Consider the following 21909-nt stretch of genomic DNA (forward strand, 5'->3'; position numbering starts at 1 on the left):
CACCAGCAGCACATCTCTCTTCAAAAAATCCTTAAAACAACACCTGTCCTCACAGTGGCTATGCTCTTGTGCCAGTTCCTCACACTTCATAACTTGAACTCTTTCTTTCTCCCACTCAACTTGACCTCTTCCTCTTCTCCCACTATCACCTCCACTTCACTCCTTCTCCATCCTACATACCACCTTAATCCTATTTCCTGATATAATAATCTTTTGCTACTATTACTTATACTGGAAGTATAAGTAGGGAGTCTTATTTATGGCTGTATTGCCTCATTGCCTTTGTTTATATTGTCAATAACCTACTTTATTGTCATCTCTTGTTGTACATGATATATTTGTTGTTGTTTGTATAAATCACTGTGGAGCTTTTCTCCCTGTGCCTCAACTTAAAATGGGCACTTTTTGGCCCACTGGACCATCCCAGTAAACAAATGCAAATAAATAAATAAATGGCGGAATTTAAACAAACTCATTTAAATGTATTTAAAACTTCTAGGGAATAACTTCAGTATCTCAGAAGTAAGACTGTCACGACTAGGAGATTTATTTTAAGACTCTTAATTTGATCCATAGTCTCAGAAATGGTAGTATCCTTCATTGCAATTTTTTTTGTTTAATATTCTTGTTTATGAAAGTAGTTAAGCTTATATTTGGGTTCCCATCAATAGCATTCAGTTTTTAACGTAATTATTGAAAGTAAAAATAACACCTTCCAAATCTGAAGACTTTACTCCATGTCTTTGTTTATTGTATCAATAAACCAAAGAAAAGAAAAGACCCAGTGAAAAAAGCACCAATAATCTGATAAAACCACCAAACCAGTAGTTTTTATTAACTCACTGAAATTAAAACATAAACGCTAAACTAACAGTGCATTTTTGTCATAAATTTTGTCAGATGTATAACACCATTAACTAGACAACCTCTACATATATACTAAAGTAAAAATTGAATTAACCAGTCTCAAAACAAAGCCTATTAAAAATTAAAATGTTAAAGGAAGAGCCCTGTTAGTCACCCCTAAAAGCAGAATAATTATTTAAACTACTTTGTATTTTCTTTAACCCCAACGTTTTATAGATTAAAAAAATCAACCTAATATATTGTGTAAAAGGTGTTATATAAAAACATATATGTATGTACATGACTCTAAAAATTGCAATAAATGCATTCTGTAAATATCAGTAAAAGCTGTAAAATGTATTAAGGATGTTGGATGTACAGACACATATCAACATCTTGTGGCGTAAATGGCAATTACATTTAAAAATAAAAGTAAAAAGGTAATAAAAATAGACGTCTTACAACTCAAGTAATATTAAAAATGTTAAAATATAATTTTCACTGTATTTATTTCACATAAAATACCCCCTTAAAGGTTGAAAGTGTAATTCAAAACCTGGAACTCTAGTCCTACAGCCTAGCTGATCTTAGCTTAAGTACCGGGGCTAATGAAACATTTTCATTTAACCTTGGGGGGGGGGGGGTCTGTTGGCCTCTAAAATAATTTGCCAGTAAAACTCCCTGTACTCTATATGGATTTCCCACCAACCCCCTCTAATATCTGCAGGAGACTCTTCCAGTACAAACGCACTGTTGGTTTAGCGTTTGTTTTAATTTCATTGAGTTAATAAAACCTTCTGGGGACTGATTCCGGCATGGCTTGGTGGTTTTATTGGATTATTGTTGCTTTTTTTTCACTGTATCTTCTCTCCTTTTCTTTGATTTATTGGTATATTTTAAGGAGTAGCACGTCTGTTCCTTTCTGGAGGTATGGCATCTGGTGGAAGTGATTCCAGTGAACTGTGGACTCTCATTGGATAACTCGCACAACTGGTGGGGTTATTAACCCCAATCTACCAATCACCTGTTAAATCTGCATATATGACCTCTCTTCCTGGTAACCAAGAGGCAGGGCAGTTTTGTCCGAATGTCATTCAGAACAAGTGTACCAAGAAAAGTAATGGTGTACAGAGGGACACAAACTTGACCATGGATTCTAACTTGGATTACAACATTACCCCTCGCGTTTTGACCACACAAATGAGTGATGGTTCTGGTTTGGAGATTGGAGAACCCATCTGGTTGTCACCCACGGATTGGAGCAACTCAAGGTGACTGTTCATTAACTAATAATTCTTTTAACAGTTTGAATATTAGTTCTTGGTTGAATAAGAAATATAACTTTGGAATTGAGGATATTAATAATGACTTACCGAATGACACGTATATGAACAGTCTTTAGCACCTTAAGACACTAGTCTTGAAATATAGGACATTGGATTTGGATGTTTTGCATTTGAAAGAGTGTCTTAATTTTGTTTTGCTCAAAGGTCTCAAGGTTTGGAAATTTCCAGTGTTTGAGTGTACTGAATTTTACAACAAACTGATTTGTATTTTTGATGGGGCAAGTACTGATATTGTGAAAACCCTAATTAGGAACAGTGAGAAGGAAATGGAAATGATTTTAAAACAAATTGAAGAAGTTAATCACAAGCTTTTTAACAATTTGTTGTTTAGTGTTGATGAATACAGGATAAAGTATTTCTCCATTAAAGATTTTGTAGACCAGAAAAGTCAGGAGATTTTTAATAGGAAGAGCAAAAAGCTGGAAAGGGATAGAACAGAATATAGAGAAATACGTAGTTGCCCTAAACCTAATAGAAATAATGACACTGGGGTGAGGTTTACTGAGGACAGTTATGTGGAAACTGAGCAGTATTTTAATAATGAGTTTCAGTATGATGATCATTTATATGATGTTGACCTGTTTTAATTTTCAGGACCCTTTAGTCTACCTGCCCCTCTGGAGGTCTGAAAGATTGAGGAACAATTTTTTTCCTCATAACAGCAAGCAAAGCAACCAGTGGAGGAGCAGAGGGAGATGAAGAGGCAATATGAGAGTTTGAACAGTCAAATTAATAGTGGCGGTCTTGATGAAAATATAATTAACGAAGGTTGTACGTTTACGTTGGATGATTACAGCATTTTTAACTATAGTGATTTGGAACTTAATAGAACATATTTTACCCTGTTTTCGAAGGGGTTTACCTTTATCCGAAGGCGAAAGTCTGATGTCAGTAAAGTGGTGATTGACCTGAGGTTGTTTTTAAGAAAAAATGAATCTACATGTTATTTATGGACACAGGGATGGTCAAGTGAGTGGAGAACAATTAAAGAGCAAGAGAGTACATTTAACCCATCTGTATACCCCCAAATTAAGAATTTTGAAATACTGGTGGAAAAAGAACTTGGGAATGGAGTCCAGAATAATAGGTTTCCCCCTAATTTACAGAGGGATGAAATGGATTTATTGAAACAAATTAGAGACAATAATTATGTGAGGGAAATGAAACCCGACAAAGGAGGTGGCACTGTACTTATGAGTATTTGTTTACTGGGATGGTCCACTGGGCCAAAATGAAAATAATGGGAGATTTTAAATGATTCTAACAAGTATAGGAGAGTATCAAAAAACAAAATGAACATAGGCCAAAAACGTATTCATTTGGCCTGGAATGACTTGCTGTTAGAAGGCTAATAGATTTGGATGCTTATTCTTTTTTTATGTAACAACAATCCACGTGTCCCTTATTTTTGGTATATTAAAAGTACACACACGTTTCAAATCCACCTTTGAGGACAATAGTTTCTGCCGAGGGCTCAGTTACAGAGCCCCTGGCAAAATATCTGGATGCCAAGTTGAAAAATATCCCCTTTGGCTGTTGGAAACATAAAGATTCTTGGGATTTTTTAAGGAGTGTTAACAAATAATTTATATTATGAGCAAGTCATTTTTGTAACAGTAGATATTGTGGACCTGTTTGATTGTATACCCCATGATTTGGGGATGACATGGTTTGAAGAAGCAATTAACAGAAATGGTAGTTTAAGCTTCAGTGATTTCCGTGTCTGCCTTCAGTTAATGGATATAGTTTTAAGGAATAACTTTCTGTATTTTGAAGGTGAGTTCTTCCAGCAGGTGAGTGGTGTTGCTATGGGAGCCAGATGTGCCCCCACATATGTGAACATTATTGTAATGGTCTGGGAGTGTAATTTTATTTTGAATTCTCTATGTAGGAATTGCTGGCAAGTGTTTCCTAGACAACATAGTTATATCTTGGGTTGATACAGAAACTAAATTTCAGGAATTTATGGACTCTCTGGTACTACCAGTTTTTTGAACTTCACATATAAGGTGGACTGTGTTAGACTTGATACAGATTTTGCGGTATCCTGTAAGCTTCTGAGCAGTGCCAAAAAGTCTGCTCTTCAATTTTTCCCTTAGATCTGCTAGTTTTCTACTCTTCTGCACTTTTACTAGCTTATTAGTCTAGCACTTTACCAGACTTCTTATAGTAATTATTGTAGCACACAATAGTGCTACCAGCACTAAACCTTCCACAAGGAAAAATCTCCAGCACTTATTATTAATGCCCACCCCTTCAGCCATGTCTAAAGGTCAGTTTCCTGTGCTTTCTCCTATTAACCTGGTGAAGTTGGGCATCCTGAGGCAATGTAGCAACTGCCTCATGTATACTGAAAACCCTCTCCTCTTACCTGCCAACACTCAGACTTGCAAGAGATGCACTTATATATATGCAAATTGGAGGCCACGCACTCTCCAGCCAAGACCAGAATAGCTGGTCAAGAGGAGAAGGTCAACATTTGCACCACACCACATGGAACACATAGCCCTCCAGAACACACACCAGCACTGCCTTCACATAAAAACACAAACCACACAGCACCTTCGCGGAGGCTCTCAATAAAAATCTACCCAAACAGCAGAGATCTCCAAGGCAGAAATGCACTCGACCACCACAACACTAATCATGAGACGGACAACTCTCCTAAACAGTGTGCCACTCAACCAAAGCCCCTAAGGCAAAACAGCATGCCCAACACACTAGTCATAGGTGACTCAATAGTGAAGCACACTGATGTTCCACTTGCTATGTTAAATAAGAAGAAAGTAACAGCTGCCTGTCAGGATCCACCACATAACGCATGCACTCAAGTCCCTCAACAACAGGTACAAATATGACTCTGTCATTGTACATGTGGGTGTGAATGACCTGAGACATACCTCCCTGGACTACATGAGACATGGAGGAGTTCTTGGATTATGTCGCCCAGGCGGGTGTGACCCTAGCATTGAGTAGCCTTTTACCATCACCCAGAATGATTCCACAGTACAAGCAGAAAATTATTGATTTCAACAATTGGCTAAGTTTATGGTGTCATTCTAAGGGGATTCAGTGGCCTGCTTCTGTCACCCCTGGGCTTCCAGATAATGGCCAAAGCTCTTGCCACCACTGTAGTGCCTTTTTTAGACGGTGTTCCAAAGACCAAATTACCACCATAACAGCTACAAACAAATGCAATTTGAGGGTCATGCTACTCAACGCTAGAAGTCTGAATCTCAAAATGCACTCGCTCAAAGCACTCCTTAAAATGGAGAACATCGACATTTGTGCTGTAACAGAGACCTGGTTCAAGGCAGCAGAAAGCACCCCTGCAATACCAGGCTATAACTCATTCCACACCTTTCGGCCCCAGAACTTGGACTGAAGCACCAAAGGCGGTAGTGTTTCCATATTCATAAAGGATGTGCGCACCTCCAGACTGGTAGCCCAACATAACGCATTGGAGATCTTTCAGGTGCAGCTAACATTGGGTAAGACAGCGATTCAGGTCGTAGCCTGCTGTAAGGTCCCCAACCATGTACCAAGACACTCACTCCAGGTTCCTAAGCATCCTGGAGAATGTTAGGGTCCAACCTAACACTCATACTGGGCAACTTCAACTACCCCTCCATTTACTGGGAAAACCACTCATGTACCGATACATTTGCCCAACATTTCCTGGAATTCATTAATTCCAGTGCCCTGGAGCAGCTCATTCTTATCCCCACTAGAGGTAGCAACATCCTTGACCTGGTCATTACTGATATGGGTGACCGTTGCTCTACTCCATTAGTCAACTCCTCCCTAGTTAGATTCAACCACAAACTAATCACCTTGGAAATCCACATCCCTCCAACCCCCCCCCTCCCGCAAAGGTAACCACCATGAAAAACTTCTCCAAAGCTAACTTTGGGCTCCTAAAAACAGAGATGGCTAACTTCACGGCAGCCATGTAAATGGAGTTGCATGACCTCCGAATTATACACTAATGTCCTGTATGAACACGTACACAAATGCATGGATTTCGCCATACCCAATAGAACCAAGATGCTCCCTTCCAAAAAAAAGGGAGTCAATTTGGTGGTTTCCTGCCATAAACAGACTCTGTGACAGGAGGAGGAAACTGATGCGGAATAACCTGAAGTCCCAAAACTGAAAAAAACTCCCTTATCAGCCTCAACAAAAAGTTGAGATCCCTGATCAAATCCTCTAAAGCTAGCTATGAAAACAGAATTGCAGCAGATAGTAAAGACAACCACAAGGCCTTCTATAGTTATGTAAAGAATCACCACTGCAATACCCAGATTTGCTCTGAGCTACTGCACAATGCTACCTCCTGTACGGAGCCAACAGATATTGCCAATATACTGGTCGACAGATTCAGTGCCAGCTTTACCCCTCTCTCTTCCACCGAAGGACCAATCATAATACCAGTAGATTGCCAGGCACCTAGTATTACTGCTGCATAGGTTAAAACAGCACTGTCCAAGGCCAAGAATAAAGCTTCTATGGGACTTGACAATATCCCTGACTGTGTTCTACATCAACTACAGAGTGAACTGGCACCTCACCTGTGTGCCCTGTTCAGTCACAGCCTCATCTCAGGCTTTGTCCCTTCCAAATGGTGCACTGCTACAGTCATCCTTCTCCACAAAGGAGGAGCGACTACAGACCCTGGGAACTATCGCCCCATTAGGCTGACGAGTGTGATATGCAAAGCTATGGAACACATCATCCTGGATCTAATAAACAAGGATATAGGGAATCTCCAAACTCTGGATCCCACACAGTTTGGTTTTGTGAAGGGTAGATCATGCCTGCTCAACTTGGTTGACTTCTTTGAGGCAAGGTGGTTCATACAGCCTACCTTGATCTGGCCAAGGTCTTTGATACCATTCCCCACTCAGGAATCATAGAAAAACTCATTAAGCTAGGCATCAACCCCTATATCTCTAGGTGGGTTGCAAACTGGCTCACAGGTAGAACCCACAATGTGAAAGTAGCTGACTCCAAGTCAGACTGCCAACCAGTCACAAGTGGAGTCCCACAGGGTTTGGTCCTGGGTCCTCTCCTGTTTGGTATCAACTTTTCTGAACTGAAGTTTAGGCCAACACGAAGGGACTCTGGCTGACAAAGTTCGCAGATGATTGCAAGTTGGGAGCCATTATTAACTTCCCAAGTGATGTTGACATCCTACAGAAAGGCCTCACTGAGACCAAAGGCTGGTGTTGGAACCATGGCCTTAAGCTCAATACCAAAAAATGTGTTGTCATCCCCTTTGGGGAAAGACCCTGTTCCTGTGAATTACCACATCAATGGTAGTCCACTGAACACAGAAGGCATTAGAAGAAATCTTGGAACACCAATTGACAGCAACCTCTCTTTTGACCACCACATTGCCACTGTGGTCAGAAAGCCCCTCTATGTGGCACATCTCATTACTAAGGGTTTTGCATCCAGGAAGAAAGAGGTCATTATCTCCCTCTATTCTTCCCTCATTAGGCCAGTCATAGAGTACAATGCCCCATTTGGCATGTACCTCACTAGACATCTGCAACAACTGGAGAGGCCGCAAAAGTACCTTACAAAGAGGATCCTAGGCCTTAAACACTTGTCCTATATGGACAGACTCGAAAAAAACCCATCTATTCTCTGTCTCATATCACTTACTTAAAGACGATCTCTGCTTGACTTACAAAACCATGTCTGACCCAGCTCTGTTAGAAATGCTACATCTAAAGAAATCCCAATCCCTATGCACCACACACTCCATTGACCTCAACCTCATTACCACAATCAACAGAACAAGCTGGTGGGACAGGTTCATAGCCCAGAAACTGCCCATGCTATGGAGTAGACTTCCTATACATGTCAAACAGAGCACCTCACTGGTCCTCTTCAAGAGAAATCTTGAGTGGATGGGAAATAGAAAATTTACCCCAGGGATCACTCCAGTGGCTCTACTCAATATAGGCACTGGGAACTAAGGTCGGGTGCACGATGCCAGGGTAGTCCTATGGGCTAGGCTTGTAAAGGCTCCAGGACCATTAGTCTAGTACACACCTATGAATACCCTAGATGTCACTATAGAGAAGATTATTGGAGGCTACTTCAGGAAGGAGACGCACTCCATTTCATTTTTATACTTCAGCAGTTATCATCCTTTTAAACAGAAAAAGAGTATTACTAAAGGCCTTTTTGGAAGGATTAATAGGACGATGCTTTTGAACAGGAATGCCAAAATTTGGTTAGTACATTCAAGGATAGAGGTTATCCTACTAACCTGATTATAGATATGTATGTAGAAGTAAAAGATGGTCGCAACAGTAAGTTTGGCCCAATTTTGTGTAAAGAGCCCCCAATGGAGATGGTCAATTTGGTCATCCATGATCAACCTTTTTGGTCTTGGTGAAGCTATGAGTTATGAAAATGCCTTTGTCATGGAATTTAATGGGGGTGCCTACATCATAAAAATATTATGGAATGAGAATGGAACAGGTTTTGCTGTTTGACCGGATTGGTGTTTTTGATGTTCCCTTTAGGTGTGTATTTAGAAAAGGAAACCGTTTAAAGGATTTAATGGAACTAAAGACTAAATGTATCCCCAACCGTGGTAAATTAGGAACATACAGGAGCAGTAGGTGCTCATAGTATACTTATATTGGGCATAGAGATAATGTTATGCTGGACACTAGGAATAAATATATTAATGGTACATCCTACAACACCTGTGATTCAAAAGGGTGGTGTACATGGCAAATTGTACCCATTGTACAGCATTCTATACAGGGAAGATGGAAAGGAAATTCAACAGAGAATATATGAACATATAAATGACATAAGGAACAAAAATATCAAGAATGCTTTGTACATGCAAGGGCAACATTTTTATTTTTTTGTATTGGAAGAGATTCCTGTAAATATTAGAGGGGGTTGGTTGGAAACCCGTATAGAGTACAAGGAGCTTTAGTGGCAAATTATTTTAGAGGCCAGCAGACCACCATGGTTAAATGAAAATGTTTCATTAGCTCCGGTACTTAAGCTAAGATTTGATAGGCTGTAGGACTAGAGTTCCAGGTTTTGAATTACACTTTCAATGTTTAAGGGGTATTTTATGTGAAATAAAGTACAGTGAAAATTATATTTTAACATTTTTAATATTAATTGAGTTGTAAGATGTGTGCCTATTTCATTATCTGTTTATTTTTATTCTTAAATGTAATTGTCATTTACGGCACAAGATGGTGATATGTGTCTGTATATCCAACAGGTTTAATATATTTTATGGCTTTTACTCATATTATTTACATTATGCATTTATTGCAATTTTTAGAGTCATGTACATACATATATGTTTTTATATAACATTTTTTATACAATATTAGAATTGGGTTGATTTTTTTTAATCTATAAAAATTTGGGGTTAAAGAAAACAAAGTAATTTAAATAATTCTGCTTTTAGGGATAACCAACAAGGCTCTTCCTTTGACATTTTAATTTTAATAGGCTTTGTTTTATGATTGGTTAATTCAGTTTTTACTTTAGTATATATGTAGAGGTTCTCTTGTTACTGGTGATATACATCTGACGAAGTTTACAATGAAAGCACACTGTTGGTTTAGTGTTTGTTTTAATTTCAGTGAGATAATAAAAACTTCTGGAGACTGATTTTGGCGTAGCTTGGTGGTTTTATCGGATTATTGCTTCATTTGATATATATTTTATTTGGTTAGTATTAATTTAGATCTGTTAGCAAGTCTATGCAAAGCTTCTGGAGTAGAATCATACAAAACTGAATCTAATTTTCTCTAACAAGCAAAATTTGGGCTGTGGAGAATAGCCCACGTTATATTTTTTATCCTTAACTATCGAAACTTTGGGATTGTCTTGCTTGATTCCTGTGGATGCTGTTTTTATTTGTGGTTTTACGATATCCTAATTTTCTCTAAAGTTATTTCTGTGTTACATGCAAGAATTCTTTGATATTCAATAAAAATATATTTAACTGACAAAATCCTACTTTATCGACATTTTAAATTTTTACGTTCTCATCATGGAAGTTCTTTCATAATTTAATAATTTTATCCCATCCTTTAATGTCATTAGAACAGTAACTTTTATTTATTTTTTCTATAAATATAAACTTTAAGGAATCCCAAAGAATAACATTAATAACCTGTTATCATTAAAGTTTATGTATTTTTGTATTTCTTTAATTAATCCCTGATGTCATGCAGTTTTGTTAAATAAGCAGGGATTCTTGTAAAATAAATGAAACTTCTTGGACTAATCTCAAGTTTACAGCTTAAAGCATTATGATCAGAAATTGGGCAAGGTACCACTAATAACTTATCAATTTTTTGCACTAGATCAGAGGAAGTAAAAATGAATCAGTCCTTTGTGTTCCTTGCACAAATGATGCATAAAATAATGAATTAGAATTAGAAATCAGAATGTATTTTAAGACTAAGCTCAGCTAACCATTTTTAAATTGTGTAGCTGTTGCTGAAGAGTTACATTTCTTAGACGCAGTAGTATCATGTTTATCTAATGTACAATTAAAATCACATGAAACAATCAAAATTCCTTTAATATTAGACAAAATATCTGAATAAAACTCATCAACTTAAGCTGTTAGTTTGGGGATCCAGTAAACATTTGCTAGAGTGAATATTAAAGGATCAAGAAAATAAACTTTTATTCACAAGAATTACTTTTCTCCACAAAGTAGCTGTTCCTCTTATTTTTTTGATAAAATGAAGCCAAACAAACATATTCAAAAATCCTTGTTAGATAACAAATTAATATCTTTTTTCGGGTTCACTTCACATGACTGAAAGCTCAAATACTGAAATTCATTTGACTGAGTCCACAATCCCGAACATTCAAAACACTGAAAACTCATTTGACTGAATTTCAGAATACTGAAAGCTTACAATGCTGAATTGCAAAATACAAAATGGTAAGCCATAGACATGACGCGTGTTTCCCTTCACCTGTGAATTGCTTAACATAACACAAAATGTACAGATACATGAATTCCAGACATTTCATCACAAATAACATTAACATTCACAAAACCTAGGTTCACAATACTATATAAACCGCGCAAATATCACCAACAATTTGTCTCACCAAATGAAAACTATAAAAGAAAAAATGCATACTTATAACACCAATGACCAACTCTTTGGAAAATTAAAAACTACTTACTGTATTAACAGACACCGGATGATATAAAACCAAACTAGGTGGGGGGCTACATCCCACATACCCACCAATGTGGGGAGCTTCACCCCCACACCCTCTAACTATATATACTAACTCTGGGATTGCACTACAGTGGGGAAAAGGGCATATACCCTTTACTTACCTCAAAGTACTGTACACACTGCCATTTTGTATTTTGCAATTCAGCATTGTAAGCTTTCAGTATTCTGAAAATTCAGTCAAATGATTTTTCAGTATTTTGAACATTCTGGATTGTAGACTCAGTCAAATGAATTTCAGGATTTTGAACTTTCAGTCATATGAAGTGTACCCCTTTTTTATAAGAGGTGCTTCTCTTGTAATAAAACATCAGGTTTATTAATATTGGAAAACTTGAAGAAGGACTTTGTTTTTTGTCACAGTTAAGATCATATATGTTAAGATAAAACTTAATAAGAATCCAGACCTTGAAATATTTTAGAGACTTATCCGTCACTCCCACCGCAGACCTCACCGCTGTCACACTACCCTCGTACATATCCTGTACCACTCTTGCATACTTCTCTGACACTTCTGACTTCCTCATACAATACCACAACTCCTCTCTAGGCACCCTGTCATATGCTTTCTCTAAATCCACAGAGATTCAATGCAACTCCTCCTGACCTTCTCTGTACTTCTCCATCACCACTCTCAGAGCAAACATCGCATCTGTAGTGCTCTTTCCTGGCAAGAAACCATACTGCTGATCACTAATCATCACCTCCCTTCTTAGTCTAGCTTCCACTACTCTTTCCCATAACTTCATGCTGTGACTGATCAGTTTAATCCCTCTTAAGTTACTACAGCTCTGCACGTCACCCTTATTCTTAAAAATCAGTACCAAAACACTTTTTCTCTGTTCCTCAGGCATCCTCTCACTTTCCAAGATTTCGTTAAACAATCTGGTTAAAAACTCCACTGCCATTTCACCTAAACGCCTCCATGCATCCACAGGTATGTCATCTGGACCAACAGCCTTTCCGTTCTTCATCCTCTTCATAGCTGTCCTTACTTCCTCCTTGCTAATCCATTGTATTTCATGATTCACTATCCCTACATCGTCCAACCTTCTCTCCCTCTCATTCTCTTCATTCATCAACCCCTCAAAGTACTCTTTCCATCTCCACAACACACTCTCCTCACTTGTGAGTACGTTTCCCTCATTATGCTTTATCTCTTACCTGCTGCACATCTTTACTAGGTCAGTCCCTCTGTCTAGCTAATCGGTACAGGTCCTTTTCTCCCTCCTTAGTGTCCAACCTTTCATACATCTCCCCATATGCCTTATCCTTAGCCTTTGCCACCTCTCTCTTTGCCATGCACCTCATCTCCTTATACTCTTGTGTACTTTCTTCATCTCTCTGACAGTCCCACTTCTTCTTCACCAACCTCTTTCTCTGTATACTCTCCTGTACGTCTTCATTCCACCACCAGGTCTCCTTGTCCTCCTTCCTCTTTCCAGATGTCACACCAAGCACCTTTCTAGCCATCTCTCTTACTAGCTCTGCTGTAGTTGCCCAGCTATTCAGTAACTCTTTACTGCCACTCAGTGCCTTTCTTAACTCTTCCCTGAACATCACCTCACAATTACCCTTTTTCAATTTCCACCATTTGATCCTTGGTGCTGCCCTCACACTCATCCTCCTCTTCTTGATCACCAATGTCATCCTACAAATCACCATCCTATGCTGCCTAACTACACTTTTCCCTGCCACCACTTTACAGTCTCCAATCTCCTTCAGACTGGCCCTTCTACATAAGTTATAATCCACCTGTGTGCATCTTCCTCCACTCTTGTATGTCACCCTATGCTCCTCCTTCTTGTTAAAATATGTATTCATCACAGCCATATCCGTCCTTTTCGCAAAATCCACTACCATCTGACCTTCTGCATTCCTTTGCTTAACACCATACCTACCCATCACTTCCTCATCCCCTCTGTTCCCTTCACCAACATGCCCATTGAAATCTGCTCCAATCACCAGTCTCTTACCCTTTGGTACAGTCATCACCACTTCATCCAACTCACTCCAAAATGTTTCTTTCTCTTCCATCGCACACCCAACTTGTGGATCATATTAAACTAGCAGATTAAACTTAGCTCTGCCTATCCCTCACTACTCATAAACCAATACATATTATTTTACCTATAAATATAGATTTCCTCGTAAACTATACAGTGCCCAGTCACTCTGTACACTTCCTACTGAAGAATATTTTTTTTATTTTATATTTGTATATAATTAACCTGTCTCCTCTTTTGACCTTAGTCTTTCTGTTTATCTATATTTTATACCTGCATATTGTATAGTATAAGCATTCTTGCACTACAAGTTTTTTTTGTCCTCACAGAATTTTATGTTGTAACCTGTAATATTGATTGTTTACAACTAATGCTGCTATTTAGTCATTTTTTTCTTTTATTTTTCTCTTGATGTACCTGAAATCTGCTTGTTTAATATGAATATTTTTATTTAGTCTTATTTTGTATATTGATTACTAAGTTTTTCATTTATCTGCATTGGAGCTTATCTCCCCGGGCCTCTACTGAAAATGGACATGTATCCAGCTAGACTAGTCCGGTCAACAAATGTGAAATAAATAAATAATAAATAAAATATGCACTAACAACATTCATCATTACACCATCAATTTCCAGCTTCATAAACATCACTCTATCCAACACTCTTTTCACCTCCAAAACACTCTTAGCATACTGTTCCTTCAGGATAATTCCTACGCCATTTCTCCTCCCATCCACACCATGATAAAACAATTTGAAACTGCCTCCGATACACCTAGCCTTGCTCCCCTTCCATCTGGTCTCTTGCACACACAATATACCAACCTTTCTTCAGTCTATCATATCAGCTAGCTCTCTCCCTATACCAGTCATACTGCCAACATTCAAAGTTCCGACCCTCACCATCACAGTCTTAGCCTTTACCTGCCTTCGGGCATGTCTTCCCCCTCTTCTCCTTCGGCCAACAGTAGCCCAATTTCCGCCAGCACCCTGTTGGCCAACAGTACTGGTGGTGGTCGTCGTTAACCCGGGCCTCGACCGATCCGGTATGTATATCTGTACTGTTGTCTGCATGTATGATTTGGCAAAATTTTACACCAGATGCCCTTCCTGATGCAACCCTCCCCATTTATCCGGGTTTGGGACCGGCACAAAGAAATGCACTGGCTTGTGCATCCCCAGTGGCTGGGTTTATATATATATATATATATATATATATATATATATTTATAATAAAATATAATGATATGTACTTGTATTCTGCTTTTAACTGCATATTAAAACTTGAAAAACGCCACAGCTCTGTCTCTTGTGAATCAGACAGAAATTAGAACAGGTCAGTTGAGTCGCGCATAAATTAGAAGAGGTCAGTTAAGGTTAATCATCTGTGAACTGAGGGGGTAGAGCTAGGAAATAAATCTTCTATTTAAGGGGTAAAATAAACATTTCAGAGCTTTACTAGAAAGGCTCACCCAGACTCTGCTACACTTTTCTGTGAGGGAAATGTTAATTTGCTTTTTATTTGCTGCATTTTGTATTACTTTATTGCTTTTTTATATTTTGAATACTGAGATTTGTTTTCTTTACCTTTTGTTTTACTTGTATTTTGCTTTTATCTGCATATTAAAACTTGACAAGAGAACACAGCTCTGTCTCTTGAGTCAGACAGATATTTTTCCTGTCTGGTTACTGTTGTGTTCTTAACACCACTGTCTTTCTAGTTTACCTGCCCCTTTTGTTAATTTGACCATATATTTTATTTCCTCTCTGCTTTCACTGGTTGGTGTGAGTAAGCACAAAGTTATTTTGTGAAATCACTCCCCTTCAACTATTTAAGTTTATTGGCCATCCTACTTTATTCCATAGTACCAGAATAAAAAAGTGACCACCCCCTTTCAATGTATCTTGCTGTTTCAAAAATAGTGACTCTCCACTAAAACTTAACTTTTTAGACTGGTAAAATTTAAGCTTTTAGACAAGTAAAACTTTAACCTACTTTCACGTCTAACTCCTCTAGTGCACACTGCAGTGTTTAGGATAAACCATTTTTTTTCATCTTACCTTTAAGCATCTATTGGAAGACCACCATTTATTGGAGAGCCCACATTCTGCCTCTCAGTAGTCATCTTGGGATTAGTGCTTCTGTTTTCTCCAGGTGGGAGAAGTGCAGTTACATTATTTCCTGGAGAATGTTGATCACCAGAAAGCTTAATAACTGCTTTATAGGTGACGGCTTGGAATCTGTGCTTATATTCTGATCCTGGTGAGAGTAGGAGCAGAGTAGATTGATTCATGATTCTTTCTGGTTGGAGAGCAAGTGTCTGTGCTTAACATACCTGATTGGTCTGGTTGCTATTCGAGGCATCTACCAGAAAAAGGCTACAAGCCTGCAGACCCTTGCATCATCTGGGACAAGACTGTGGATCACCAAACAGGCCATGGCCTGCTTCTCTTCTTGGGGTTGGTGCTAACCTTTTGCTTCTGGTGGGAGAAGAAACAAAGGAGCATTGTATCCCAACAGAGCGAAGCTGTGCTGAGACCAGCATTAGTAGTAGCCAGGCAGTAGCCATTCATGCAACTCCCCTCTTTTCATCATTCTTGACAAGCTAAATCTTTAATTTCAGTAAGTACTGCTTAATTTCTTCCTACCTTTAGAATATCTGTCTAAATACTTCATCCTTAAATTTTCAGGGTCTATGTATTAGCTTCCCCTCAAGTATTTGGCAGTGCTATGTACAAATTCAGACACTTTGAGTGTCATTTTTCCTGTAAAAGGCTTCAGCACTTAATATATTGAGCTCATATCCAGGCATATCTAAAGGTCAGTTCCCTGTGCTTTCTCCTGTCAGCCTGGTGAACTTGGGCATCCTGAGTCAATGTAACAACTGCCTCATGGACAAAGACAACCCTCTCCTCTAACCTCCCGACACTATGACTTGTGAGAGATGCACATATATACCCAAACTGGAAGCCAAGCACACTCCAGCCAAGACTGGATTAGCCAGTCAAGAGGAGAGGGTTAACACCTGCACCACACCACATTCAACACATAACCCTCCAGAACTTGCACCACCATAGTAACACAAAACACACCTACTTTTCCAGAGGCTCTCAATAAAAATCTGCCCAAACAACAGAGACCTCTGAGGTAGAAACGCAAACAACCACCACATCCCAGCACAAACCATGAGACACATAGCTCACATAAACAGTGTGCCACTCAACCAAAGCCCATAAGGCAAAACAAGTTACCCAATGCACTAGTCGTAGGTGACTCAATAGTAAGGCACACTGATGTCCCACTCACTAGGTTGAATAAGGAGAAAGTTACGGTCAGCTGCCTGTCGGGTGCCAAGATCCGCCACATAACGCACACACTTAGGTCACTCCACAACAGGTACAAATATGACACTGTCATTGGCCATGTTGGTATGAATGACCTGAGACTTACCTCCCTGGACTACATGAAGAGAGATATAGAGGAGCTCTTGGATCTTGTGGCCCAGGCAGGTATGACTCTAGCTTTGAGTAGCATCATTCCGTTACCCAGAATGATACAGTCCAAGCAGAAAATGATTGACTTTAACAATTGGTTAATTTTTTGGTGTCATTCTAAGGGGATCCAGTATCTACTGCCTGCGATGACATGATCGGCAGACCTCGATGCTTCACCAGAGATGGCCTGCACCCGTCACCCCAGGGATACTGGCCAAGGCTCTTGCCACCCCTATAGTGCCTTTTTTAGGCAATGTCCTGAAGACAAAATTACCACAATAACTAGAAGCAAACAAAATCTGAGAGTTGTGATACTCAACGCTAGAAGTGTAAATCTCAAAATGCACTCACTTGAAGCACTCCTTAAAATGGAGAACATCGACATCTGTGCAGTGACCGAGACCTGGTTCACGGCTCCGGAAAGCACCCCAGCACTACCAGGCTATAATTCATACCACACCTTTTGGCCCCTAAACCTGGACCCAAGCACTAAAGGCAGTGGTGTCTCCATATTCATAAAGGATATGCACACCTCCAGACTAGTAGCCCAACATATAACGCATCAGAGATACCTCAGGTAAAACTACAATCCAGGTTGAGGTCTGCTATAGATCCCCACCATGTTCCAAGACTCCCACTCCACATTCCTAAACACACTGGAAAATATTAGGGTACAACCCAGTACCCTTATACTGGGTGACTTTACCCCTCCATTAACTGGGAAAATTACTTGTGTACCAACACACTTGCTCAACGTTTTCTGGAATTCATTAATTCCAATGCCCTGGACCAACGCATTCTTACCTCCACCAGGTTTAGAAACATCCTTGACCTGGTCATTACTAACATGGGCGACCGTTGCTCTACACCAATAATCAACTCCTCCCTGGTCAGATCTGACAACAAGCTAATCACCGTGGATATCCACATCCCACCCTCACCCTCCTAAAGGAAACCACAGTAAAAGACTTCTCCAAAGCCAATTTTGGGCTTCTAAAAACAGAGGTGGCTAACTTCACAACACCCATGCAAATGGAAAATAGGTGCCTGACTGCTGAATCATACACCAATGCATTGTATGAGCACATACACAAGTGCATGGAACTGGGCATACCAAACAGAACCAAGACGCTCTCCTCCAAAAAAAGGAAGCCAATCTGGTGGTCCTCCACCATAAATAAACTACAACAGAAGGAAAAAACTGTTGCAGAAAAGGGTTAATTCCCAAGACTGGAAAAACTCCCTTGTTAGCCTCAGAAAAAAAACTGAGATCCATCATAAAATCCTCTAAAGCTAGCTGCAAAAACAAAATGTTTGCAGATTCTAAAGACAACCACAAGGCATTCTACAGTTATGTCAAGAATCTACATGGCAAGTCTCAAATCTTCTCTGAGTTACAGCACAATGGCAATACATATACAGAACCAACTGATATTGCCAGCATATTGGCCGACCGGTTTAGTGCAAACTTTACCCCCCTTTTCACCCCCTAAAGGGCCTATCGAAATTCCAAGTCCCTATTATCACAGCTACACAGGTAAAAACCACACTGTCCAAACCAAGAGTACAGCTTTCATGGGACCTGATAATATCTCTGGCTGTGTTCTACATGAATTACAAAGTGAACTGGCACCACACCTGAGTACCCTGTTCAATCACAGCCTAATTTCAGGCTTTGTTCCTACCACATGGCGCACTGCTATGGTCATCCCACTCCACAAAGGGAGAGCAACTACAGACCCTGGGAACTACTGCCCCATTAGTCTGATGAGTCTGATATGTAAGGCTATGGAGCGCATCATCATAGACCTTATAAATAAGGACATAAGGAATCTCCAAACTCTGGACCCCATGCAGTTTGGGTTTGTGAAAGGTAGATCATGCCTGCTCAGCCTGATGGACTTCTTCGAGTCTGTCACCAGAGCAGTGGATGAGGGCAAGGTAGTTCACACAGCCTACCTAGATCTTGCCAAGGCTTTCAACACCATCCCTCACTCAGGAGTCATAGGTAGACTCGCTAAACTAGGCATAAACTCCTGTGTCATAAGATGGGTTGTCAACTGGCTCATTGATAGAACCCACACTGTGAAAGTAGCAGACTTCAAATCTAACTACTGACCAGTTACAAATGGTGTCCCACAGGGATCAGCCCTAGGTCCTCTCCTGTTTGGCATCTACTTCTCTGAAGTTCAAGCCAACACAAAGAGACTCTGGCTGACCAGGTTCACAGATGACTGCAAACTGGGAGCCATTATTGATTCTCCAACTGATGTAGACATTCTACAAAAAGGCCTGACTGACACCAGTGACTGGTGCCAGAACCACGACCTTAGGCTCATTGCCAAAAAGTGCACTGTCATTCCCTTTGGGAAAAATTCAGTGCCCATGAACTACCACATAGGCGGTAGTCCACTAAACACTGGTGTGATAAGAGAATGGGGACACAGGTTGACGGCAACCTCTCCTTTGATGACCACATTGCCACTGTAGTCAGAAAGTCCTTGTATGTGGCACATCTCATTAGAAAAGGTTTCTCATCCAGGAAGAAAGCGGTCATAATCCCTCTCTACTCTTCCCTCATTAGACCTGTTATAGAATACAATGCCCTATTTGGTATGTACCTCAGTAGACACCTACAACAACTGTAAAGGCCACAAAAATACTTCACTAAGAGGATCTTAGGCCTTCGACACATGCTCTATATGGACAGACTCAAACTCCAGCTATACTCTCTCTTATCACCTACTTAGAGGCGATCTCTGCTTGACCTACAAAGCCATGTTTGACCCAGAGCTGCTAGATATGCTACACCTAAAGAAATCCCAATTCCTCAGTGCCGCACGTTCCAGGGACCTAAACCTCATTACCACAATAAACAGAACCTGCTGGAGGGGCAGGTTCCTAACCCAGAGACTTCTCATACTGTAGAACAAACTTCCTATTCACGTCAAGCAGAGCGCTTCACTAGCCCTCTTTAAGAGAGATCTTGATGAGTGGATAGGAAATTGGAATTTCAACCTGGGGATCACTTCAGTGGCCATGCTTGACAGGGGCACGGGGAACTAACTTTGGGAGGCATTTATGCCAGGGAATCTTCTTGGGCTAGGCTTATATAGGCTGCAGGGCCGTTAGCCTAGTACACGCCTATCAACCTATATATATTACTCATTCAGAAAAAACAACACATAATATGGGCACACCTATGAACATATATATATATATTGCTCATTCATAAAAACAACACATAATGAGCACACCTATGAACATATATATATATATATATATATATATATATATATATATATATATATATTATTAATTCATAAAGACAACACATAATATGAGCACACGTATGAACATATATATATTGCTCATTCATAAAAACAACACATAATATGAGCACACGTATGAACATATATATATTGCTCATTCATAAAAACAACACATAATATGAGCACACGTATGAATATATATATTACTCATTCATAAAAACAACACATAATATGAGCACACCTATGAACATATATATATATATATATATATATATATATATATATATATATATATATATTGCTCATTCATAAAAACAACACATATGAGCACACCTATGAACATATATATATTGCTCATTCATAAAAACAACACATACTATGAGCACACCTATGAACATATATATATATTACTCATTCATAAAAACAATACATAATGAGCACACCTATGGACATATATATACATTATTCATAAAAACAACACATTTTATTTTATTTTTTTATTTATTTTACATTTGTTGACCGGGCTAGTCTGGCTGGATAACAAGTCCATTTTCAGCAGAGGCCCGAGGAGAAAAGCTCCACTTTCTACTAGTACATTACATACTATATATTGAAATATATTGCCAAAAAAAAAAATACAGCTTAAGGATTAATAACACTGCAAAAGAGAAATTCAACAGAAATGTAACAAGTTTTCTGAAAAAAAAAAGAAATATACTGTTCTTCAGTTCCAACAATTTTACATAAGAATGTATAATACATTTAATTCTAATAGTGGTAGGATCAGAAACAGGAGTTGGAGTGGAGAGGAAAGGAGTAGAGGAGTAAAGAGAGTAATAAATAAGATAAATTAGTCAGGTGTGCTGCAGGAACAGAGCCAGTGGTTTTGGAAGTACAGTTTAATTTTCTGTTTGAAAAGAGGCAAAGATGTAGTCAGAGTTATGTCACTAGGTAGAAGATTCCAGTTTCTACCTACCGTATTAGTGAAAAGACAGTCACCAGCAAAGTTGTTTGACTTAACTGCTTTGGGCATTAGTTTATGAGAAGAGCGTAGGGAGTTGAGATTGTTATAGGGGATTATAAGTTGAGAAAGAATTGGGGTGTTGTCAGGTTGATAAAGTATACTATGGGCAGTAGAGAGTTGAGGGATAAGCAAGTAGTTTTGGAATTCAAGCCAGCCTAGAAATCTTAAGTTAAGACAATGGTGGGTTCTGAAGGGGTTACCAGTGGCGAAGCGGGCAATATTGTTGTAACAGGTTGCTAATTTAGCTAGATTGCTTTTCTTAAGGTTGGTATAAATAGAGGAGGCATATAGTAGTGTAGATAAGAGATTGTATTGGGCTATTTTGGTTCTAGTTGCTGGGGTTAGAAAAGGTTTAATTCGATAAAGGGATCCTATTTTTCTGTTAACTAGTTTGATGGTGTAATTAATGTGTTGATCGAAGGAAAGATTATTGTCGATAGTTACACCTAGCAGTTTTGTTGTAGAGTCAGGAGTGATGATAGTGTTAGTGTTTGAGGAGATGGAGAAATGTAATGGGGGGGTACGAGTGGTGGGGGTGAAAAGGAGAAGTTTTGTTTTTTTGGCATTAAGTAGGAGGAACCGTCTAGAGAACCATGTTTCAACCGTATTAACAAATGAGGGTCGAATCGTCTGCATATTGAATGCATGTTG

This window comes from Protopterus annectens, chromosome 16.part0, assembly GCF_019279795.1.
Source record: "Protopterus annectens isolate FY-2018-M chromosome 16.part0, PAN1.0, whole genome shotgun sequence".
NCBI lineage: Eukaryota > Metazoa > Chordata > Ceratodontiformes > Protopteridae > Protopterus > Protopterus annectens.